We start from the raw sequence: 26,134 nt of genomic DNA, 5'->3' as shown, positions 1-26,134 counted from the left end.
CTCGGCGCCTGCTCGGGGTACCCCAGCGCCCCGGACTCTGCCCGGGCTCAGGCTCCGCGGGAGAAGCCAGGGGTCTGGTCCCACAGGCGGGCGGGTGCGCTCCGGGGCAGGCAGGGCCGGTGACCCTGATGGTCCAAGCGCGACCGAGGCGGCCGCCGGCCTCCCAGCCGAGGGGGCCAGCGCGACGGGTCGGATGCGCGGTCCGTGCGGGGCCTCGGCCGGTGTGCGCCCTGAGCGGACCGCGGAGGAGCCCGCAGGCGGCCTCGCGGGACAGCCTGGGGGGCCTCCTGCGCCAGGCAGAAGGCGCGCACCTTGTGCGACCATCTCCCAAAGACGGGGCCACCCCGGCTCGGGTGCGACCACTAAAGAGACCGAAAAGTCAAGACCGGCTCGGCCTCTGTGCGCCGCCCGCGCCTCCAGCCTTGGGTCCGACCGGTCTTGTTAACACGCTTACTAGCCGGGCTCTGCACTACGCATGCGCCTGCCGCGGACAAAACTTGTGCGCATGCACTGGGCGGATGGAAAACCTAGTGATGGGGCCAAGATTCTCGCGGTGGTTGTGCGGGCGGCGCCGTGGCTTAGTTGGTTAAAGCGCCTGTCTAGTAAACAGGAGATCCTGGGTTCGAATCCCAGCGGTGCCTCAACCGAGCGTCCCGGCTCTGTTTTTTTGCTGCGGTGGCTTTTTGCTCTGCGCTCTTCCGGGCTCCCCCTCGCTTTAGGGGTGTGGGTGCACCCGAGAGGCCGTTTCAGCCGGCGCCCTGCCCGGCGGGAGGAGGCGAGCGCACCTTGGAGCCCGCCCCTCGGGGCTCCGCGACTGCGGTGCGCTGGGGGTCGGGGGCGGCCGGGTGGGGACGGCCTGCGAGGCGAGCGAGGGGCGACTGTCTGCCCGCGGCCGCGGCGGGCGGGCGAGCAGGGCGCTCCTCCCTGGGTTCCCCGGGAAGCGGCCGACCGGGCGCTGCGCGCGCAGCGCCACCTGCGTTCGGTGTCACCATTTCCGATTGGAGACTGGGGCTTGGCGAGGTCAAGTGAGGCCAAAGTCCCGGGCGCCGCGCAGGGGAGCGGAGGATGCATCCGGCCGGCGTGGGCGTCCGGCTGGTGAAAGGATGAAAACTCCAGGGAGGGCGGTGAGGTGGGACTCCCGCGGCCGGGGTTAGAGCCGGCTTCTCCGCAGGGCCTGGCTGAGGCTTAACCCAAAGGCCGGGGCTGCGGCGGCCGATCTCCGGGACTGTGCAAACAGACGGCGGTGGGGCCCGAGCCAGAGCAATTGCATCCGAGTCTCTGGGGTTGCGACGAAGCGTTGGAATTAAAAGAAAGAATGATCCAGAAATTCGCATATCAAACTCAACAAAATTCATGTCAGATGCAACGGGACGGTCCCAACAAGCTGCAGAAATTGCAGTGATGGCATCAGAATAATCAAATTCACCCGCCCCAGAAGCAGCTCTTCCCTCTGCCTCTGCGTGGGTCTGGGTTTATTGTCTATTGTTTATTGCTTATTTTTCCTCTTCTTTTGGGTCAGTCCTTGCCCTTTGCAGCTTGCTTGTTTTTGCAGAGGAAAACTTGTGGGCGTACTTTGAGCCTTTGCAGTTCTGAGAGGAGTCTTCTCCCCTGTCCACAGAGATGAGGTTATTGGTAACAGGGCTTGGGGGGTTCCCCCCACCCCCGGCACATCTTTACTGCTAGTCTGAGGTCTATGGGGTCAGATTTGAGCATTTGCCTGTTAGGTGGCCCAGGGGAGATGTTGGTTGGCGGTGTGAGCCTGGGTCTTAGGGAGGGTCAGCTGGAGAAAAGCATTTGTGGCAAAGCCTGCAGCAGGTGACTGAAGCCACCCGATGGGGTGAGCACCCCTGGGCAGGGGGCAAAGCCAGAGAAGAGAAATAGGCCCAGGGTTAAGTCCACCCCTACTTCTGTTCTTTAAAAATGCCACGCTGTTCCTGCCTCAAGGCCTTTGCACTTGCTGTGCCCTGTGCTTGGAATGCTGTGTCCTAGGCCCTTTGCAGGAAAGGGTCTTTTTCACTTTCTGGTCTTCATTAAGTGTATCACCTCTTTGGGAGCCTCCTCCCCTCACTGTGCTCTGCTGCAGAGTCCCTGCCTCCCCTCGGCCAGCTTCCAGTACATCGTCCTGCTTACTTCCTTTACAGCCTTTTCACAGTCTAAAACTGTCTTGTCTATTGTCTGTTTCCTCAAATAGAATGAAGCCCCAAGGAGTGGGGACCCACATATGTCTGTTTACCTCTGTGTCCCCAGCATCTAACAGTGCTTAGAACAAACTAGGCATTGGTGGACACAGGGCTTTTTTATTTTTGATCATATTATCTTGATTGGATTGTGGTGCTGTTTGAGATTTGGGACAGCTAGTCCTTTTTTTCAAATGCTGTAAGGCAGCAGTTCTCAAAATGTGGTTCACCCATCCCTGGGGGTCCCAGAGACTCTTTCAGGGGGTCAAATCTAGTTTCATAATTGGACTAAGATGTTACGTGGTTTTTGCACTGTGTTGACACTTGATTGATGTGCAAAAGCACTGGTGGGCCAAACTGCGGACACCTTCGCAGGAATCAAGGCCGTGGCACCAGAGGACCCTACCTGTCATTGTGTGTATTCCTCACCATCACACTTTGGCAGAAAAATAAAAAGGCAGTTTCATTTAAGAATGTCCTTATGAAGCAGTAAACAGTGTCATTTTTATTAAATCTTGATGCCAGTACCTAGTTGTTAATATTGTATGCGAGGAGACGGGAGGCGGGCAGAAATGCCAAGTACTGGGGTGCTGTGACAGTTCTGAGAAGAGCTCAAGCGACTGAGTCATCAGCTGAAACGGCTGCGTTCTTCATGGAGCACCATTGAGAAAATAACCAGCGGGCAAACTGTGCTGCCTCAGGCCTGGGTGCTTAACAGGCAAATTGAAAACGAATAAAGCGAGTCTGTCAGTTCAAGGAAAACAGCTGCAGTATTTGTCGTCAATGACAACATCTGAATTTCCAACTGAAAGCTATGATTTTGGAAAAGTTGTGTCTACCACTATGAGCTTGACGGCTTTCCAATATTTAAAAAGTTTCCAATGAGGTCGGCAGTTGTTTTAACGAATATTTTTTTGATATTGTATAATGAAATACGTCAATATTTGAAGATATGCATAATTTGGTGAACCAGTATTTTCCAAATGGCCAATGCATGATCCACTTAAAGAGCAAAGTATGCCAATGTATTTTAGTGGAACAGACTATGAACAGCTTGTTGGTATGGTTTCAGATTCCACCCTACCATTTATTTAGTTTTGGTGTAGTGTGGAAGAAAGGTATCCACACTTTTCCAACAACATATCTATTTGTGAACAGATTTTCTCTTCTACTTCAACCAGAACAACACATCACAACAGACTGACTGCTCGAGTCGATGTGACAATCCTGGTGCCGTCTATTGAACCCAACATGAAAGGGATTTGCAAAACATACGACAATGCCATCCTTCTCACTCAATTTTGTTTTATTTTGTAACTAGTTTCATAAAAATGTTATTTATGTTAACATGTAATGGGTTTATTATTATTTTAAAACTAATTAATAAATATTCATGTTTTTCTCAGTTTTAATTTCTGATATCTCAAATATTGATAGTATATTTCGGATAAACTAAAGCTTCTTTGAAATCCTCAATAAGTTTTTTTTTTTTAAAGATTGGCACCTGGGCTAACAACTGTTGCCAATCTTCCTTTTTTTTTTTTAAGGATTGGCACCTGGGCTAACAACTGTTGCCAGTCTTTTTTTTTTTTTTCTGCTTTATCTCCCCAAACCTCGCCTGTACACAGTTGTATATCTTAGTTGCACGTCCTTCTAGTTGTGGGATGTGGGACGCCGCCTCAATGTGGCCTCACGAGCGGTGCCATGTCCGTGCCCAGGATCCGAACCCTGGGCCGCTGCAGCGGAGCTCACGAACTTAACCACTTGGCCACGGAGCTGGCCCCCTCAATAAGTTTTAAGAGTACAAAGAGACCTAAAGATCAAAAACCACTCAAACTACTGTTTTGGGGCCTCAAGAGTCTTAAAAGAGGTAGGAGAAAGGCGAGTGTTGGGGGTGTCTGAGAGTTGCATGGATTCCTCTCAATGGAACAACTTTGAGTTATGGTGACTGTGGATTGGAATAAAATGACATCTCCGTTTTCGTCGATTGATGACTCCTTTGATAATGTTGAGTGAATTATCTTGATTAGATCACAGAATTATTTAAATAAAGTTTTAAAATTATACAATCCTACCAATAAATCCTCATGATGAAAATTCACATAAGAAATATGTAAACCAGAATATATGAGAAGAAGTATAGTGTAATGGGTAAGAACACAGACCCTGGAACCCGGCTGCTTTGCCAGGTACTAGCTGTGTATTTGTTGCCAGAAACAGTATTTGTTGCCAATGATCCATATTGAGCGCATTTCTCAACCTCTTGGTGACTCAGTTTCCACACACGTACAATGGAGATAAAATAAGAAATACCTCATTTGGTTGTCCTAAGGACTAAATGAGTTATGTTCACCCTTAGGTCACCTAGAGAAAGTGCTACACAGGGTTTACTGTTCTATTTAGTTCTTTAATTCATTGGACGAGGCCCACCCCCATTACGGCCGGCCATCTGCTTTACACAGTCTGCCCGTTCAAACGTTAACTTCATCCAGAAAAACCCTCACAGATGCACGCAGCATAGTGTTTGATCAAGTGTCTACGCACCCGAGTGGCCCAGTCAAGTTGACACATAGAATTAACCATCACCACCCCCCCCAAAAAACACCCCATACCCTTTAACTATGTGGGTTCTAATTTCTCTACATCCTAGACTTGTTGTCTGTTTTTTTTATTAGAGCCATCCTAGGAGGTATGAAGTGGTTTTGATTTGCATTTTCCTAGTGACTAATGACATGGAGCATCTTTCATGGGCTTACTGGGCATTTGTAGATCTTCCTTGGAGAAATGTGTATTCAGATCCTTTGCCCCTTTTAAAAATTGAGTTATTTGTCTTTTTACTATTTCGCTATAATAATTCTTTATATATTCTAGAGGCAAGTCCCTTATCAGATACACGATTTGCAAATATTTTCTCCCATTCTGTGAGTTTTCTCTTCACTTTCTTCATGCTGTCATTTGCAGTAGAAAAGAATTGTAATTTTGATCAAATCCAATTTACCTATTTTTTCTCTTGTTGCTTATGCTTTTGGTGTCATATCTAAGATTCCATCTCTAAATCCAAGGTCACAAAGATTTACACTTATGTTTTCTTCTAAGGGTTTTTAAGTTGTTACTTCTACATTTAGGTCTCTGATCCCTTTTGAGTTAACTTTGTATATAATGTGAAGTAAGGGTCCAACTTCGTTCCTTTGCAAGTGGATATCCAGTTGTCTCGGCACCGTTTGCTGAAATTCAATTGACCATAAATGTTCTTTCCCCGAGGGTCTTGGCACTCTAGTTGAAAATTAATTGACCATAAATATGAGAGCTTTATTTCTGGAGTCTCAGTTCTGTTCCGTTGGTCTATATGTGTGTCCTTATGCTGGTAGCACGCTGTCTTGATACTGCAGCTTTGTGGTAAGTTTTGAAGTTGGCAAGTGTGAGTCTTCCAACTTAATTCTTCGTCGAGATTGTTTTGGCTATTCTGGGTCCCTTGAATTTCCATATGAATTTTAGAATGTTTGTCAATTTCTGCAAAGAAGCCAGCTGGGATTTTGAAAGGAGTTGCATTGCCTCTGTAGGTCGTTTTGGGGAGTTTTGTCATCTTAACAACAGTGAATCTTCTAATCTGTGAACGTGAATGCCTTTCCCTTTATTCAGACCTTCTCTAATTTTGTTCAACCCTGTTTTTTTTAGTTTTCAGAGTATAAGTTTTACCCTTTTGTTAAATTTGTTCCTATTTTCTTCTTTTGATGTTATTGTAAATGGAATTGTTTCCTTAATTGCATTTTCAGATTGTTCATTGCAAACGTATAGAAATACGATTGATTTTGTATCTTAATCTTGTATCCTGCAACCTTGCTAAACTCACTTGTTAGTTCTAATAGTTTTTTAGAGAATTCCTTCCGATTTTGTATATACAAATCATGTGTTCAGTGAATAGTTTTACTTCTTTTTTTCCATCCTGGATGTCTTTTATTTCATTTTCTTACCTAATTGCCTTGGCTAGAACCTTTAGTACAATATTAAATAGAAGTGGTGAGAGCACTTTTTCCTGAGGTTAGGGGCAAAGCATCCAGTCTTTCACTATTAAGTATGATGTTGGCTGTGGACTTTTCATAGATGCCTTTTCTCAGGCTGAAGTTCCCCGTCTATGCCTAGTTTGTCGAGTCTGTTTATCATGAAAGGGGGTTGGATTTTGTCAAATGGTTTTTCTGCATCTGTTGAGATAATTATGTGGTTTCTGTTTTTTATTCTACTGATATGGTATATTACATTAATTCATTTTCAGATGTTAAACCAACCTTGCATTCCTGGGATACATCTCGTGTACACGTGTTTGTAACATAAATGATTGGTTTGTAACCTAAATCTTCACCTTGGAAGTCTTTCCAGGTGGGTGCCCCTAGATTCCTTATCTTATTTACCACTCTCCAGCATTCCTGACTTTGCTGTGGCTGTTACATGAATCAGAGGACCACTCCCTTGTTGGTGAAAATTGTGGTGATGTCGGGTTGTCTCTGAATTTCATCACAATGGGCAAAGCTGGGATGGCGCTCCCTCACACACAGATTTCTTTGTGCACATGAGTTTTTCTAAGACAAAGTTGAGAGAGGACTACTGAGTGTAGCATGTACAAGCCACACTGATTTCCCCCTCCTCCACACCCTGCCAGCACTGGACTCTGCCAACATCAGGGACAGTTTTGCAAAATGCCATCTCATTGTTTTAATCCACATATCCCTTGCCTACAAGTGTAGTTGGGCATTCTTCTATATGTTTATTGGCCGTTTGTATTCCTTCTGTGAATTCCCTGTTCATATTCTTTGCTCAGTATTTCAGGTGTGTTGCTTGTTTTCCTTACTGATTTGTAGGTAGAATTTGTGTTAGATAAGAATTCTTTGCTTTTTATATATTTTTATATATGTAATCAATATCACGTCTCAGTCTGTCAGTTGCCTTTTAACTTTGTTTCAGAGTCTTTTATCTTTTCATTCATTTCCATTATCTTTCAAGTCCTTTGGTTAGTTTACAGTATTCTCAATCTGGGTTTGTATATTTCTTGCTGGGTTTATTTCTAGGTATGGTGAATGGGATAATTTTCCTATTTTTTTTAATTCCTGCACTCCTGCTGTGTAGGAATGCCCTCGATGTTTGGATGTGACCCTTTAAAGCAGCCTTCTTGCCTGCCTCTCTTGTTACTGCCAATAGTTTTTTAGATTTTTTTGGGCAGATTCTAGGTTGTGCAAACTGAGATTTTGAATGATAAATTTAATCTTAAGGGAAAAAAAGGTAAGTTACAAACTGGAAAATATGTCTGCAATATATGTAAGTAAAAAAATAATTTTGGCAGAGGAAGGGCCCAATGGGTTTAGCAGAGCAGTAGAAATTACGTCACTTTATCAGTATTTGAAAAGCCAGGTTATCAACAATCCCACTCTTTCATGTTTACCCGAGAGAAATGAAAACCGTATCCACAAGAAGACTTGTACCCAGATAGTCACAGATGCTCTCAATGCAATAGCAAAAACGGAGCAGCCCAGGTGTCCATCACAGCAGAATAAGCTGTGGTGTATCCAGGCAATGGACTTCCACACAGTAATGGAAAGGAAGGGACTCCACATACTCGCACTGACGTGAATGAAATCTCACGTTGTGCAGAGTAAAACAGTACAGAGTGTATGACTCCATTTATATGAAACTCGAGAAAATGTCAATTAATCCATAGTGACAGCAGATCAATGGTTGCCTTTGTGGTAGAGAGATTGAGAAGGGGAAGAAAAGAACTTTTTGGGGTGATGGAAATGCTCTTTTCCTTGGTAAGGGTGTGTGTAAGTACTTATCAAAACTCATTAATTGCACACTTAAGATCTATGCATTTCACCTCAGTGAAAATGTTGAAACAATCAAAGTCCTCTTGACAGCAGCCTGCATCTGCCCCCCGAGTCTGCCCCCCAGCTCCGTGCAGATTTGACTCTTCTTGCCCGTTGCCTGTGCCCTCACAGCAGGGCCTGGCCTCTGTCTGGGGGCTGTCCCGTCGCCCCCTATTTCTGCCTCCTGTGCAATTCCAGCCTTAGGGGTTCTGGATGGAGGTTCGGCTAGGAGGGCAGAGATGTGCACATCCCGTTAGCTGCTTCCTGGGAAGGGCTTCACATTTAATGCTTGTCTGGAGAAGTGGCCTCAGCCTTGGGAAGAAGCCCCCAACATGCTGGTTTCTCAGCTGGGGGAGACACAATCGGGCATCGATTCCCCTCCCCCACCCCTGCTCGATCGTGTGGTTATTTTTATAAATCAAACTGCAATATTGAATGTATTTGTACAAATGGTATTTTTAAGATTTTATTATTTAATTTAATAGGTTAAATAACGTAGAAACAGAAAACATTTCACACCACATTTTGTTTCTTATAATTAGTGAGATTATATTTTAATACAAAAAACTCACCAAAATGTAACTTGAATTCAGCAAACATGGAGCGTCTAGTAGGTGGAGGACGATTTGCTACGTGCTCTGGGGCTGTGACTGTGGGGTTAGAAGGTCTGGGGGCGCAAATTCAGGCTGGTGGGGCGTTCAGACGGGGAGCGAAGGGCGGGTGTAGGAGTTAGTGTGGACTGGGTGCCAGCCTTCACCTTTCGGTTCCTCACAGCCTGTGCCCCTGAGATAGTCGCTCACGTCCCTGGAAACCGAGAGTGGCTCCTTAGCAGGCTGTTGCGGTCAGTTATTTTAAAAACTAAAATGGTACCCCGTCAGCCCCCAGCTGTGCCTCCTCTGCTCTGTGAGGCGGGTTACGTGGTGCACCTGTGTGTATCTGGGACTGAGTTGTGTAAAGGAACTTGGGGACCTCGCTCTAAGGAGGAGTCTGGAGGCCGTTGATGCTCCAGGGAGCGAGTCTGCTGTTGAATGCCTCAGCAGGGCTTCCGTGGGTCAGTCCCACGGGCACACAGCTAAGGGTGGTCTTGGGCGCAGGGGCGGGCACCTCGGAGGGCTGCCAAGCAAGAGACTTTCAGTAAATGCCCACCCGTGAGGAGCCAGCCCTGGGGGTGGTGGGGCTGATTAGACTCACGGTGGGGTGTCCGCCCCTGATTTCCCTCTTTCACTGAATCCCAAAACTCTTTTTAATGCACGATGGTAAAAGAATTTTGTTTTAAGCACTATAACTTATAGAACAAAAATATAATTATATTAACACATTTCATCAAACCAATATTTCTAGACCACATTTTCTAAGTTTATAAAATATCCCTGTTATTGAGCTAAGAATTTATTCTAGATCACGGCATTTCAAAATGAGATTGGAGGTAAACAAATGAAGAGACTTGCAATTATGATTATTATAGTCTTTATTCCTGACGTTCTGAAATGAACAAATTTGTAATTAGCGTGTGGTAATCTATTCCTTACACTAACGGGTACAATTTCTCCCTATAATTTTGAGGTTATGCTACATTTTTCATTCACAACCAACCACAACAGGAGGGCATATACACGTTTATAGTTGCATCTTCTAATCTATAATTTTTGTAACATTTTTTAAGTAACAGTATAATTCTTTAAAACTACTTCCACCACCCAAACACTAACCATGCCACGTCATGGAACAGAATGTGCAAATGCGGGTCCCAGTCCTCCATGAAGAGGACGACGCCTCCGACAGGTGAGGTGGGTGTGAACAAGGCCTGTCCTACTGGCTGGATTGTGTTTCTGGCATTTTCATCAGCACCCTTTGGAGACGGGTCCAATCGAAGCAGAGGGTGACAAGGCACAGGGACGACGCGAGAGCAGCCGCAGGACCAAAGCTCTGACGGGAAGGGAGGTGACCTCTCGGGTGGGAACGGGTGCCCTGCAACAGACACCCGGGCCTGAGCTCTGCGGCTGACGCGTGGGCTCCTGTGCTCCGTAGGACTCCTTCGACTGAAGAAAAAGAGACCTTCATTAGCTTCTGACACTGAGATGTCCCAGGGGGGCACTGGCTTCTGGTTGGGGTGGCTCCAGTCTCCAGCAATGCTTTCAGGACCCACTCGTTCTCCATCCTTTGACTCCATCCTTTAGGGTTGCTTCTGTTTCAGGCAGAAGGGGAGCTGGTTGCTGGTGGCTCCGGACTGACATCCCGTTGCCCCAGCTCACGGTAGAGGGAGCTTCCTGCTGCTCTGAAATCTTGGGCTGAGCCGTGTGAGCCAGAGTTGGGGCCTCAGGCCTTTCCTGGATGTGATCTCTGAGACCAGCGGAAAAAATATAAAATGTGCAATGATTGGCTCAGGTCTGGATCACAGGCCAGTCCTTGAGACTGGGTGGTGGGGAGGGCTGATCAGCTTCACTCATCCCTGGGCTGAGCACATGGACAGTGGGGGCCCAAGATGCTATTAGAGACGCTGTTACCTGGAGGAGGGGAGGGAGGGCTGGGAGGGTGAAGCCCACAGTGGCCTTTCGTGGTCCTGCCCACACATTAGCATCTGCTCCTGAATGACTCGAGAGACCTTCTGAAGGGCCCCTTGAAAATCTCCTTGACTGCTGAGTGCAAAAAAATAGAGGAAGGGGGCCAGCCCCGTGGCGCAGCGGTTCAGTGCGCACGTTCCACTTTGGTGGCCTGGGGTTCACCAGTTCGGATCCTGGGTGTGGACATGGCACCCTTGGCAAGCCGTGCTGTGGTGGGCATCCCACATATAAAGTAGAGGAAGATGGGTATGGATGTTAGCTCAGGGCCAGTCTTCCTCAGCAAAAAGAGGAGGATTGGTGGCAGATGTTGGCTCAGGGCTAATCTCTCTCTCTCAAAAAAAAAGGAAAAAACAGAGGAAGGAAGATACATGCAATGTGATAGGGTTTATTATGCTTAAAACAAAAACAAAACCAAACTCAAATGGTGTATTTCTATGGGTACACATATAGATACGTCCAAAAAAATTTTTAGGGTCAGAAAAGCAGATATTAGATTCATTTCAGTGGTTACCTCTGGAGTAGTGGAGAGGAAGCTGGGATCAGGCTTCAAGAGGGCTTCGGCTTTATACATACTGGACTAAAAGTTAACTAAAAAATAATTTACATAAAATAAAATTCACTCTTTTTGGTGTGTGGTTTGGAGTTTTGACAAATGCAGAAAGTCACGTAACCATCACTGCAATCACCATACAGAACAGTTTCATCACCCCAAAAACCTCCCTGTAGTTAACGCCTCCGCAGATCCCGGCTTCTGGAGACCCCTGGTCTCCCCTCCAGCCCCAGAGTTTGCCTGTCAAGAGAGCACCGTGTAAACGGACTCACGCAGTGTGGAGACTTTAAGGCTGCTTCTTTCATCCATGTTGTCTATGTGTATCAGGATTTTGTTCTTTGTTCTCTGCTGAGTAGTATTCCATTGTTTGGATGTACCATAGTTTGTTTATCTTCTTAAAGGGGATTTGTTTTTTTTCCAGTTTTTGGCTACTGTGAATAAAATTGCTATAAATATTCACAGACAGATTTTTGTGTGAACAGAAGTTTTCATTTTTCCAGAGGAAATACTTGTGGGATTGCTGGTCATAGCGTAGTGTGGGTTAATCTTTATAAGAAACTGTACACAGTTTTCGTAATGCCTACACCATTTTGCATTCCCACCAGCAATGTATGCGAATTCCAGCTGCTCTGCAGCTTCACCAGCGCTTGGTATTGCCAGTGTTTTTATTTTAGCCATCTAATAAGTATGTCGTGGTTTCTATTTGTGGTTTTAAAAATAGTTTTTAGAGCCAGCCCTGACGGCCTGGTGGTTAAAGTTCGGCGCACTCTGCTTCGGCGGCCTGGGTTTGGTCCCCAAGCGCAGAACGACACCACCCGTCTGTCAGCAGCCCTGCTGTGGCGGCTCACATGGAAGAACCTGAAGAACTTACAACCGTACACAATTATGTACTGGGGCTTTGGGGAGGAAAGGAAGAAGAAAAAAAAAGGAGGAAGATTGGCAATAGATGTTAGCATAGGGCCAATCTTCCTCTGCAAACAACCACCACCACTTTTTATTTTGAAATAATTTTAGACTTACAGAAGAGTTGCAAAAATAGCATAGAGAGTTCCCATGTACTCTTTAGTCGGCTCCCCTAATATGAACATATTACATAATCATGGTATGTTTATGAAAACAAAGAAATTGGGGCCGGCCTGGTGGTGCAGCAGTTAAGTTCGCATGCTCTGCTTTGGTGGCCCGGGGTTTCGCTGGTTCGGATCCTGGGAGCAGAGATGGCATTGCTCATCAGGCCACACTGAGGCGGCGTCCTACATGTAAAGTAGAAGAAGATGGGCATGGGTGTTAGCTCAGGGCCAATCTTCCTCAGCAAAAAGAGGAGGATTGGCAGCAGATGTTAGCTCAGGGCTAATCTACCTCAAAAAAAAAAAAAAAAAAAAAGAAAGAAAGAAGAAATTAACATTGCTGCAATACTAGTAAGTTAACTACAGACTTTATTCAGACCTCCCCAGTTTTCACTCATGTCCATTTTTGGTTCCAGGCTCCAGGCTAGGATCCCATCACCTGCAGTCTTCACGGCTCCCTAGTCTCCCACACTAGGTGACAGCTCCTCAGTCTTCATGACTTTATCGTTCATGACTTTGACACTTTTGAAGAGTACTGCTCGGGCATTTTGTGGGATGTCCCTCAATTTAGATTTGTCTGATGTTTTCTTATAATTAGACTGAGATTATGGGTTTGGGGGAGAATACTGTACAAGTTTTGGGTTTTTTTAGCATTTTATTATTTTCTGGCTCTGCTAGCTCATCGGTGTATTCTCTGCCCAGCACTAGAACCAATCTCTTCCCCAAGGATCCCCGGTTCTGCTTCTAGGCCCTCTCAGCAGACAGAGCTGGGAATGTCATGTGTGTATTCCAAACACGCATACACACGTCTGCATCTCCGTCTGCGTGGATGCCTACTCTAACAAGCGAGTTCATGCTGATGTTTCTGACTCCAATCCAGCACACAGTGTCATTCTAGCGTTTCCCCTCGCTTTTTTTACACATTTTTCTCAATGAAAAACCTGTCTCTCTCCTTATCTTCAATACATTTACTTATGTGTTCAACTCTACTATACATGTTAAACAGTTTCAGAATTCATAGCCTGCATGTGTTTGAGAAACAAATTTATCAATTAAAGCAGTTTATGTACGGTTCTTTTTTCCTTTAGTCTTACAGGATCTGGTCAAGACACTGTCTTAGCTCCTTTCTTCCTCACCAGTTTCAGTGTGGTGAAGCTGGCTATCGATTTGTTCACAGATTCGTTTGTCACAGTGTACATTCCATCTTGGATTCCCTTGACATTCTGGGTCATTCCTAAAAATTTGCATACAGTGAAATTCACTTTCACTAAATTCAAATTCACTACACATCTGCGGTGTACAGATCTATGAATTTTTGACAAATGACGTGGACTGATTTTCGAATGTTGAGCCAGCCTTGCATTCCTGGGATAAACTTGATTTAGTTGTCATATACAGTCACGTGTTGCTTTACGATAGGGATGCATTCTGAGAAATGTGTCGTTAGGTGATTCTGCTGTTGTGCAAACACGATAGTGTGTACTTACACAAACCTAGAAGGTCTAGCCTACTGCACACCTGGGCTGTATGGTACTAATCTTTTGGGACCACCATCGTACGTGCAGTTTGCTGTTGACCGAAACATTGTTACGCAGAGCATGACTGTATTATTCTTTTAATATATTGCTGGATTAAGTTTGCTAATATTTTGTTGAGGAATTTTGTATCTATGGTCACTTACCATATTGATCTGTAGTTTTCTTTTCCTGTAAAGCCTTTCTCTGGTTTCTGATATTCGGATAAATCTGACCTCATATAGCAAGTTGGAAAATTTCCCTCTGTTTTATTTTCGTGAAAATGTTGTGTAGCATTGATATGATTTCTTCCTTAACTGTTTGGTAGAATTCAACAATGAAACCATCTGGGCATGAAGCTTTCTTTGTTGGAAGGTTTTTGCTACAAATTCAGTTTCTTTAATAGACACGGCACTATTCGCTTGATCTATTTCTCCTCGAGTGAGCTTTGGTAGCTTCTTATAAAGTTAAACATACATTTACCAGAGAATCCAGCAATCCTGCTCCTACATATTTACCCAAGCGAATTGAAAACTTGTGTTCACATCAAAACCTTTCAATTCAGAAGTCCATGGCAAGTTGTAGGACACACTACAGGAATATCCAGGAATAGCTCTTGCTTGATGCCAGTTCTCGGGGGCTTCGAGACCAGAAAACCCAGCCTTTGACCAAAGCTGGATACCTGACCCAGGAACGCCTACACAGGAGAGCACCTGGCCAGGCTGGGCCAATGAGAGCCCTTCCGTAGAATATGGAACTTGAGTGGCTCTTCCATAATGCGCAGATCCAGGTGCTGTGGGTGATGGTGGTGCTGGTAGGGCGCCATGTTGTTGCAGGAAACAGAAGATGCTGGAGAAGAGAACAGAATAGGCACAGGGAGAGAGGCTGGGATAAGAGACCCAAGCCACACAGTTTGCTCCCAAGTTTCTCTCTGCATTCCTGTCCTGAGTTCTGGGGCACATCCCAGGCCAGAGTCTCTTAGGAAAAGTCAAGTCAGGTTTTCATTCCTTGCAGCTGGAAGTGTTCTGATGCTTAAATGTCTCTCCTTGGACAACTTATGTTTTCTTCTAGAGAGGAGAGTTTTTCCACATCATGTGTCCATTCCTCTCAATTGGCCTCCTCCTCCTTAGTCTAAGTGGTGGGTCACTGTGGCTGAGCCATGCCACACTGCTCCTCACTTCTGTCTTTCATAAAGTGAGGAGGAAATCCTCTCTGACTTGTTGCATTCAGGGGTCTTACGTGGAGAGAGCGCTCAAAGGACAGCCAGGACAAAGCTGCTGTAAGGAGGGGCACCAAGACTTGCCTGTTGTCCCTCCTTACAGATCAGAGGTCATCTGAGTTTGGGGCTGAGATATAGCCAGGGGTGACAATGATAATGGGGATAATGATTTGGGATTTTTGCCTCTCCAGGAGCAGCAAACAAACTTGTTGCCTTGAAGGTGTTACAATTCTCTTGAGCCGTTGTTATTATTATTACTATTGTTGTCATCATCATTATTGTCACGAGACTGGACTGAACACCCTGAGTTAGGAGAGGTTCTGGGTGTGCCTGTGTTCTGCCTGCCTCCGGAACTTGACTACTCACGGCCACCCGTGGCCGCACTTCAGATCCAATCAAATTAGACTTTGGCTTAGGCTGACAAAATTAAGGAAACTGCGATTATTTTCTTCTCTTTATTTACAGAAATAAAAAACAGAAATATGATAACAAATTATCTCTTAGTTTTCCAAGTGGCACAGAACGTTATTTAAATAAACAGTTGCATTATCTTTTGGGATAGACGTTTCTCATGCTTTTTCTCCAGGGGAAAAAAATGCCTCTCTTGTTTTTTGCACAGTTTCCTTTCTACAATATAGGGATTCAAGTGGAAGAAAGCCCGCCCCAGGGATCTTGGTGACCTCCTGTCTGCACACAGTTCACTGGGTGTCAGGGATGATGTTACGTTGAACTTGGCTCCAGCTACCAGAGAGAATGTAAATTTGTATTTCCAGTGCTAAATAGCTTGCTTTTTTTCCTTTGTTTTCTGAGATTTGGGAGATAGAAGGAGACCCCTAAGCTTCTTGGCCCTGGTCGCTTCAGCTGCTGCAACACTGACGATTCACATATTGAAAAGCCGAATCTCCTGGAAACCTGCTGCAGGAGGAATTCAAAGCGCGGCCATTCTGTTGGCAAATGTGCCCTCCGAGGGGCTGAAGGAGGCGCAGTTTTGTTTGGTCTTGTTCCTGAGGGTAGTACACATACTTCTATACTTCTGAATGCTTGTTTTCCTTGAAAAATCGTAAAAGACAGGCATAGGCAATTCTCGAAGGAAGAAAGGCAAATGGCCAATAAACATATGAAAAGATGTTCAATCGCATAAATGCAAATTGAAGCAGTGAGATTTTTTTTCCTCCAGCCACTTAAGAAAATATTATATAAGGGCCGATGAGCGTCCCCAGAGTCGTGGAAAAAGCGAGTCCTTTTCATATCCCACCTTATAGGCGCGATCTGGCGGTGTGCAGCGGTGTTTGAACTGTTCCCTCTGGCTTGGAAACTGTACCTCCAGGCACTCGTCTTAAAGACCCGACTGGATCCCTTTGTGAGGATGAAGACTGAGGTTGTTTATGGAAGATCGCTCAGAAGAGAGACTGGAAACAACCTGATATCCTCCAGCAGCTATGCCTTAGACAATGACGGATGCAGCTCTCGGTGGCCGCGGGGCAGGCGCTAAGAATGAGGGCACAGAACCTTATATGCAATGCGGAGACGTATCTTTGGTGTACTGCCAGGTGAAAAATGTTATAAAACGGTGCTTATTGTGATTCCATTTCTGTGAAAAATCTGTATGTGTGTTTAAAAAAGTAGTCTGGCCAGTCACAACAGGAGAGATACTGCGTGATTCCACTTATATGAGGTACCTAGAGTCAAACGCACAGAGATGGAAGGTAGACCGGTGGCTGCCAGGGGCTGTGGGGAGCGGAGAACAGGGAGTTGTCGTTTAATGGGCACGGAGTTTCAGTTTGGGAAGATGAAAAAGTTCTGGAGATGGATGGTGGTGACACTTGCACAACAGTGTGAAGGTTAAAAATGGTTAAAATGTCACTCGTCTGTTATGTATATTTCACCACCATACAATTTTTTTAAAAAGCAGCTGGAAGGATATTTGCCAAAATAACGGTGTTATTCTCTGTGTGGCCAGTTTTTGTTTGTTCGTGTTTTTTACAACAAGCATACGTTATTTTTATATTCTGTGAGCCCATCTTGGGCAGCCAGTGAGCTGTGGAGTCATTGAACACCTCCATTTCCATTTAAAATTTAAAACGTTATTCTATAGGCTTGGAGCCCGCCCCCACACCCTCCCTCAGGTGTTTCTGTCTGTCAGATTTTCCCTTGGAAACAAATGTGTAATTCTTGTTCCCATTACCCCTTCCACCCCCACGCCGACTTCCCCACACCAGACTCTGGGCGCGGGTCCTGCCACACGCCGGGTAGAACATCAGTCCTCGCCCCTGTGGACTGCTCGTACCCATGGTGGGCACCACCACCTGTTGTAGCCACCAGGGGAATGTGTCAGGGAGGGAGAGAGAGGAGGACGTTTGGGGGTGGCAGCAGCAAAGCCGGGCACAAGCGTGGCACTGGCAGAACAAGGAATGGTCCCAAGGACCAGCCACCAAACTCCCCATCCTCCCCACCCCCAACTTCCTGCCCCCACTTTCCCACCTGTACCCTCCCCGCTCTGGAACCAGGGCCTGAGAGAGGGTGACTGGCTGATCTTGGTCACGTGTGTGTCCCTGCTTGCATGGAGCAGAAGAGAGAGTGTCAGCTAAGGGACCTCTGCACTTCCTGCAGTGGCATGAGGCAGAGCATCCTTAAAAGGAAACTTTTAAGGAAGGGAGAACCACCTAAACCCTGCACCTGTCCACTCAGCTGTTATCTTCCAGAGCTCAGGACCTTTGCACGAGCTGTTCCCTCTGCCTGTAACCACCTGTCTCCAAACCTTTGCCTGACCAGTTTCCTGTTATTCACTTCGCAGCTTGAAGGTCACCTGTGCAAGCCTTGGCTGTGCTGGTGCATCCCTCTGCCAGGCCACCTGAGATCCTGCTGTGCTGCTCTTGAGTTTGCTTTTCTCTCCTGCACTTCCCTTTGCCTGAGGCTGTTGTGCTCACCCACTTACCTGCGTGTTTAGAGTTGTCTCTCTGTTAGTCCTTGTATTACTCAGCTAGAGCTGCTGTCACAAAATACCGCAGACGGGGGCCTAAACAATGGAAATTTATTCTCTCACAGTTCCACGGGTAGAAGTCCAAGGTCAAGGTGGTCGGCAGGGTTGGTTCCTCCTGAGGCCTCTCTCCTCAGCTTTCAGATGGCCATCTTCTCACTGTATCCTCATGCATGTCTGTCCAGCTTCCTTCTTCTCATAAGGACACGAGTCAATTGGATTAGGGTCCATCCCAATGGTCTCAGTCTAACCTAATCACCTCTGTAAAGACCCTCTCTCCAGCTACAGTCACATTCAGAGGCACTGGACGTTAGGGCTTCAACATAGAAATTTGGGAGGCCCCAGTTCACCCCATAACAGTCCTCAAGCAGAGTCCTGGTCCTCTCCTCCATTGCTCTATTAGTCAGCCTAATGTTGCCTGACGCATGGCGAGGGTTCAAATATATTTGGAGAAAGAAAGAAAGGAAGGAAGAGGGTGCACTGTGGAGTCAAGCTCTGACAGGTGTGCCCAGCTTGATGATGGCACTGTCCCCACCTCTTCCAGGATCATGCAGGGACTATTGGTGGGGTTCAGTTCCCTCAGAATGGGCAAGAGCGGGGGTGGGAGAGGGCAGGGGAGGGCCGCCCAAGATGGAGGTCATGATCTTTTGTAACCTAAACTTGGAAGTGACATCCATTGCTTTTGCTATTCATAGAAGAGAATCACTCGGTCCAGCCCACGCTCAGTGGGAGGGGAGAACACTGGCGCACGTCTGCTAGGAGTCTGGGATCACCGGGGGTCATTGTGGACCGCAAACACCCTGATGCCAAGCTAAGGGGAAAAGCCCAGCTGTGCATCCCGATGACTCAGAAACCATCACATGTGTCAGCATTACTGGCAACAGCAAAACACTAAAACAGTCTGAATGCCCCTCAGTGTGGTGGCACTCTGTGTACAATAGAATAATAGTAAGTTAAAAGGAATTGTGTTAGTTTGGGTCCTTTGAGAAGCAGACGCTAAGATAGGATTAGATCTGTGAGATATTTACCAGGGGAAATGCCTGAATAACAAAGGAGAGGAAGCCCGGAAAGGGGGGACAGCCTCCCGGCCTGACGCAGACACGACCCCTGTAAAGGAGGAGTGGGTAGGGAGAGGCTCCTGGGGCAGCACGATTTCAAGAATGTTTTGGCCGGGCTGACGGGGAGTCCTTGAGCCAAAGTTGTCCAGTAGAGGCGTCTCACATCTCACAGCAGTGGACTGACCTGAGCAACCCTGCCGTGCTCAGCCCTGGGTGGGAGCGCATTCGGGGGTCGTGGCCCAGGAGCCATGCATTTTCGTGGCTGCTAGATGAATGAACTAGATCTAGGCATATCAATGTGGATAAAATTCGAAGATATAACGCCGGGTGAAAAAAGTTGTCAGAGGATACAAGCAATATGTTACCACTTACGTAAAAGTTTAAAGCACACAAAATAATATGATACATTGGCTGTGGGCACATAGCGTGTAGGCAGAGTATAAAAGTGAAGAAGAGGAAGTGTTGGCACTGGACTCAGGCTGGGTTAGGGAGGGAGAGCGGGGTAGGGCAGGATTCCCTGGGGGTGATGTCTGATTCCAAGCCATGCTGAGTGGGACTCCTTTCCTACAGGTTGGCACTTACAGAATGGGAGATTGGAGACACGAGGAAAGAACAGCGTTTCTGTAAGTGGCCTGGGCCATGCTGTCTTCTGTGTCAACTCAAGTCAGTAAACACCTACTGATCACCCACATGTGGGTGTGAGCAGAGCTGCCCCGGATGACGAGGACGTAAAAGGTGTGTTAACATGCCTAGGAAGGAGCTGATGGCCTAAGGACGGGACAGCCACAAAGATGAGCCTGTAAATTATAAGAGGATGATGTGTGCAGCCCCAGAAGCCCGTCCAAGGTACAGAAGGAGAAGAGAGGTGGGAGGGAGTTTTATCTCTCTCTGGGAGGGCAGAGAGAAGATCGCTGGCCTGGATTCTGAAACCTGAATAGGAGTTTTCAGGGAGGGGGCCAGTCGGATAATGGTTAGTAATTACTGAGTGCTGACTCTGTGCCAGGCACAGCTGTAAGGACCGCACACGTATTAACACTTCTACTTCTTACCATGACCTCGTGAAGCAGGTACTGTGGGGCCCCTCTTTACAGATGAAGAAGCAGAGGCTCTTAAGAGTGATGGAAGCTGATCACGTGGGGAGCGGGCTGGGGAGCCGGGTTCAATCCTCCGCAGGTTGACTCCAGAGTCTCTGCTTAATCATGCCAGTTTCCTGCTTCCGGTATGTTTGAGTGACTTCCTGTGGGACCCGGAGGATCTGGAGTAAACCCCACTGAACCACAACGCAAGGATGTTATTCTCTCTTCAGTTCTCCCCCAGTGTTTCTCATTCGATTGAAGAGAAAGTCTCCGTTTTGACACCAGGGTGCCTCAATGCTCTAGTCTACTTCCTAAATCTCCCCGGTGGAGATCAACAGAAGGAGACAGACAGACAGACAGACAGAGACAGAGGAACGGAGAGACAGAGAGACAGGGATGCAGGCAACAAAACGTCTGAGGTTTTCTTTCGGTCATGCTTCTACTTATGGTCATCTATTTATGGCTAGAAATCTGGCTTTACATTCAAAATTATATATAAAATTTCTTTTTCAAGTAGAAATACTTAAGTAAAATTCAAAAAGTTGATTTAAACACAACCATTAAGTCCATAGTAAGGGTTCCCTGTCCACCGTGGTGGAGGAGGGGGCCCTTGGGTGGGTAGCTCTGCACCAGCCCCTGTGTCCCCTGGGAGCCGCCCGGAGCCCCGCGGCAGCTGCTTCCGTCTCCCGCAGGAGCTGGAGATGAGCTTGGCCTCCCCTCTCTGAGCCACCTTGATCATGAAGGAGACACTCCTTGGGGCCGTGAGGGCTTGTCCCGGTGGCTTTCCTGACCCGTCCCTCCAGCCTTGGGTTTCCCAGCTGCACGTGCGCCTCTGGCTCAGGTTCTCGCAGCCTGTCCCCTTTATTCCTGTGGCAGAAACAGGCTTAAAAACCCTGTTAACCCATCTCGGGGTTCTGATTCGCTTTGCTCCATTAATAATTTAGTGAGGTGGACTGATCTGGATTGATTCTGCCCCAAATCAATACCGAATGCTTATTGTTCAGGGCACTTCCGAGTGCTTCAGCAAGGCCGAGGGGAGCTTTTTGATTGAGAATTGGAGCTGCGCTCATCACTCAGCATTACTGTGGAGAGGTTATATAAACCAAGGGGATGACCTGGCGCTAACATTTTTATTGCAATAAAAGCTTTTTTTTTTTTTGAATGGGGCTTTTATGACACACTTGCTATCACTGTTCCAGGCCTGTAATTTTAAAATTACTGCTCCATACTGAAGGTGAAATGATTTTACTGCCACTGCTCTATTAAAGTTGTAAGAACCAGCACAGGCTTGGAGAGTGTCTATGGCTGGATGCGCTTGGCCACACAGAGCCGGTCACCGCAGATGCGCCTGCAGATGTGGCAGTGGGCGTGGCGGGCGGTGCCTGGGCTCAGCTCCCTCCTGTCTTGCTCTCCCTCACTTCCCCGGCAGACCCAGATGGAGGCTCTGGGGGGCGGAGACACTATGAAACCCCACTAAATCGGAAGCAGCAACCCAGACTGGCTGCCTCAGTCCACAGGGTTCAGGCGGAAATGTTGTGACAACCCTGAATTTTGCCAGTTTATTTTTATTGCGGTAAAATACACCTAAGACAAAATTTATTACTTTAACCATTTTTAAGGGTGTGGTTCACTGGCATTAAGTGCATTCACACAGTTGTGTAACCATCACCACCATCCATCTCCAGAACCCTTTCATTTTTCCAAACGGAAACTCTGCCCGTGTTAAGCAATAACGTCCCATCAGCCCCTCCCTCCTGCTCCTGGCACCCACACTTCTACTTTCTGTCTCTGCGAATCTGACTCCTCTAGGGACCTCATATAAGTGGAATCACACGGTAGTTGTCCTTTTGTGACTGACTTACGACACTTACGTGATGTCCTCCCGGTTCGTCCATGTTGAAGCACGTGTCAGAGTCCCCCTCCTTTTGAAGGCTGAAGAATATTCCACTGTACGGACGGACCACATTTTATCCATTCATCTGCTGATGGACTCTTGGGTTGCTTCCACTTTTTGGTTAGTATCGTGCCTAACGCTGCTATGAACGTGGGTGCACAAGTATCTATTCCAGATTCTGCTTTCAGTTCTTTTGAGTAGATGCCAGAAGTGCAGTTGGTGGGTCATAAGGTCATTCTATGTTTAACCTTGTGAGAAGCTGCCAAACTGTTTTCCGCAGCAGCTGCACCATTTTACTCTCCCATCGGCGATGCGCGAGGGCTCCAACTTCTCCACGTTCTCACCAAAGCTTGTATTTTCTATTGTATTTTTTTTAATAATGGCCATCCTAATGGATGTAACGTGGTTTTGATCTCATTGTGGTATTTAGTATTTTTAATTCAAATCAACCTTAACTCCTGTTCTTTAAAGCTCTTTTCTCTTCTTACCTCCTTTCCTGCCCTTCCACCATCTTATTTCAAAGTTGTATGACATCAGCTACCATTCAGAAATCCCACAGTCACAGGTTCTCATGTTAGTTTCTACTTAAATGGCTAAGATTTTAAAATGTCATTAGAGAAACATGGGTTTTAATGTATATGAAACCAAAATAGCCATTTAGAAGACACGTATGGTGAGTTTCCTCGGCTGGGGTCCCAGGGGGCAATCTTATAAAGCATCCCAGGATGGTTTCTGCCCCAGGAGAGACTGGGTTACAGATGCAGACAGAATGGTCCTCTCACCACTGGCTTGAGTGAGTCGCTGGCCTTCGGTGCTTGGAGCGCTTTTCTCCAAAGGGGCCTTGGAGGTGGGGGCGTCGTCGGTAGGTCCACATGCTGGAGGGGCTGCTCACAGGGCTGAGAGGGTCCCTCCAAATGCTCTCTGGATCTGCCTCTTGGCTGTTCTCCTGGCAGAACAGAGGAGGAGTAGAAATTCGCTGGGGGAAGAGTGGAAACATTCTGAGGCCAGGAGTTGGGTGGAAATGGGGGCGTGGAGAGGGTGGCAGACACGGCTAGTCCCACAGGATCACGAAACTTGGGCTAAAACTTTGAAGTCTGTTCTGGAGCATCTTCTCAGGGGACATGAATCACTTTGCATGTTGAACATGTGAGCTGTTGATGGGGAAGCGGAGGAGCAGATAGGATGCTTCTGTGGAAGTCCAGGAGAGAGGAGGCGGTGGCTGGGACCAGGGAGGTGGCTGTGGTGACGGAGAGAAGCGGCAGATTTGAGATACATTGTGGGGACTAGGTATCAGGTCTTCTGATGGAGCGGATGTGGGGGAATTGGAGTGGAGACTCTTGACTCAGTAAATGAGGGGGCCGTGAGCGGAGCTGGGCACGGCAGGCAAGGCACACACTGCGGAGTAGGAGGTATCCGGTCCAGACTTCAGTTTGCACAACGGAGGGTTTGCCCTCCTGGAAGGCACCTGTGAGAAACCTGGCCCAGGTGCTCAGAAGACCTTGTTTCGGTTTTACTTGCCAAAGTCACTTTTGGCTTTTGATCCGCAAATAAATTCTAACTATTTGAAATCAAAAAAGACAATTACCTTTCAATTTGGCATCCTCTGTGTGGTGTCCAACAGCCAGTTGAATAAGAGTGGGCTTGCATTTGCATCCGCATGTGGGCAAATGATGGAGGGGGAATGTGGGGAACTCTCCACTGGCAGTGGCTTCCTCTGTGTCCTGCGGGGCTTTCGGCCGTGCGGCCTGCGAGGCGGCAATGGCAGCGACCCTGTTGTCCCGGACAGGGATTTATGTGGGATGCCTCTGTGCCTCTTGCCTCTCTCTCTTCTTGCCTTCTGCTCACTCCTGGAGGGGATTGCTGAAGGCCTCAGTGGCCCATGGTTCGAATCTCATGAGACACGCATGAGTGACAGCAGCTTCGCTGCCTCCTAACCAGGAAGACCAGCTTCCCACCAGGAGAACTTTAATCTCCTGCCTGTGCCCCTCCGCCCTGCTGCTTCCTTGTCTGTCCCTGCCAGTCCGCAGGTTCTCGGTGTCTATTATTTGCATCATCCTCTTTCCAGTACTAAATCCTCCACTAGTTGGAAGATTTGGGGTTTTGATGGACAGACACCTCCTGGATACAGCTGGAGCTGACACAGGATGTTTGCTAAAAAGGTGAGGGGGCTGAGGGGACCAGGTGACTGCAGCCAGAGCCTTGAGTCCTGCAGCACAGACTGGGCTGCCAGGAGCTGCTCCAGACATGCTGAGGGCGGTTGGGGGAGAGGACTGGGCCAAGGCTACACTGGGGGGCCCCCAGTGAGGCTCCTGCCTGGGGCAACAGCCTCCAGAGGGCGCTAGACCACGGTGGGACTAAACTGGAGATGGGCTGTCTGTCAGATAGGCAAGGTCTCAATATGGCCCAGACTAGGTTTGTGCCGAAAAACTCAGTAATCAAGATAAACCATATTTTAAAAAATCAAAATAAATGCAAGAAAATCCGTGATGAAATAAACATCAAAAGTTTAAATAAAGACAGGTGGTGGTGGTGGTTAGTTTTATGGCCCTGCACTATGGTGTGATGGGGTCAGTAGTTTCCAGTCGGCTGAGGTTCTGGGGTGGGTCAGCTGTCCCTTGCTGTGTAGGTCTGTGAGTGTTGGCAATGGGGTGTGACCGGATTGGACAACTTGGAGCTTAATATATGGTCATGTTCTGTGACTGCGGAGCTTTTATGAACCTTTTCCACTTGGTTCAAAATACGGGAGGATATCTTGATGAAGTGTATAAAAGAGCTCGCAGTTTTCCTCCTGCCTCAGGCTCCAACAGGACGGCCCATGACATTGGCCTCAACCCTGGATTCCTTATACAGCTTGCAAAATTTACACTGAAGTGGAAAACAGCCTCAACTGGAAACAGAACTCCAGACCCTCCCTCCCAGTGTCCCTTCTTCTGTGGGATGCTTTTGTCACGGATAAATGCCCATCACATGGGCAGTCAGCAGTCTGAGGAAATTCTGAGGTCAAATTACAACAGGTTAGTGCTCTTTACCGTAAATGAGTCATTTGTCTTGTTATTTGACTTTTAAATCTTTTTTTTTTTTTAACATTTTATTTTTCCTTTTTCTCCCAAAGCCCCCCGGCGTACGTAGTTGTGTATTTTTAGTTGTGGGTCCTTCTAGTTGTGGCATGTGGGATGCTGCCTCAGCGTGGCTTGACGAGTGATGCCACGTCCACGCCCAGGATTCGAACCAGCGAAACCCTGGGCCACCGAAGCAGAGCATGCGAACTTAACCACTCGGCCACGGGGCCAGATGTTTTTTCTGGTTTTTAAATTAAAATCCAGTTAGCTTGCACAGTGAAGGTGAATAGTCCACAACCTTCACTAATACAACATCAGTTTCTCTCTACCTTCTCCCCTAAAAGGAGAATTTCAAAGCGGGGGAGGGATGGAAAAGGGCTCTTGAGCTCAGGATGGGTGGGCAGGCCATACCAAAGCCCCATGTCAGGGGACCTTTGGGCACTTCTGATTTCCCATCAGTCTCAAGGAAGGAGAGTTGACCCTGCTTGACCTAAATGGCCTCCTCAACCCTTCTCCGTGTCTCCTCCGGGTTCTGCTCTCCCAGATGGCTGCCCCAGGCCTGTCGGGGTGACTGGGTGGGCTCAGGGCTCCCCGGGAGGGGTGGGTTTCCAGAGGCCTCAGAGCGTTCACCGATATCCCCTCGAAGGCCTTGCCCTGCACAGAGGGATTCGTCTTAGGGATGTGACAGGGCCAGAGGGCTGTGGCAAACGAAAGGGCCAGGGCGGAGGGGCAGGAACACCTCGGGAGGAAGACAGGCCTTAGCCCAGGGCCACCACGGGCTGTCCTGCCCTCAGGTCCCCTAGGCAGCTCTGCGTAGCCCCTTTCTCTGCCACCTTTCACCCGTCTTCCTCCCTCCCCTCCGGCACAGCCGGTCCCCGAGAGGGACCAGTTCGTGGGCTCGGGAGGAGGCCAGGCCAGCGCTGACGGTGTCTCCGGAGCACAGCCGGCCTCGAGGCCAGGCGCAAGGGCCGCGGGCGCGGAGCTGTCCAGCAGCCGAGGCGGGGCGCGCGCCCCCGGCCGGCCCCCGCCGCCTCCGCCCGCCCTGCCAGCGCCACTGCGGCTCGGCGGGTGCGTCACGTGGCTGGCGCGACGCGGCCTCCAGGCTCCGGGCGGGCGGACCCACAGACCCGTGG

At 47.8% G+C, this 26,134-nt stretch overlaps 1 non-coding gene across 1 annotated transcript; it reads left to right on the top strand.

The window, feature by feature from the left end:
• The first annotated feature begins 567 nt into the window (after positions 1-567).
• On the top strand, positions 568-641 carry TRNAT-AGU (transfer RNA threonine (anticodon AGU)). The gene has a single exon. It is a non-coding gene; the product is annotated as a tRNA-Thr (tRNA).
• Positions 642-26,134: the final 25,493 nt, after the last annotated feature.

Source organism: Equus quagga, chromosome 13, assembly GCF_021613505.1.
Source record: "Equus quagga isolate Etosha38 chromosome 13, UCLA_HA_Equagga_1.0, whole genome shotgun sequence".
Lineage (NCBI taxonomy): Eukaryota > Metazoa > Chordata > Mammalia > Perissodactyla > Equidae > Equus > Equus quagga.
Note: the sequence above shows the minus strand (reverse complement) of the source record. Positions and strands in the feature narration are given on the sequence as shown.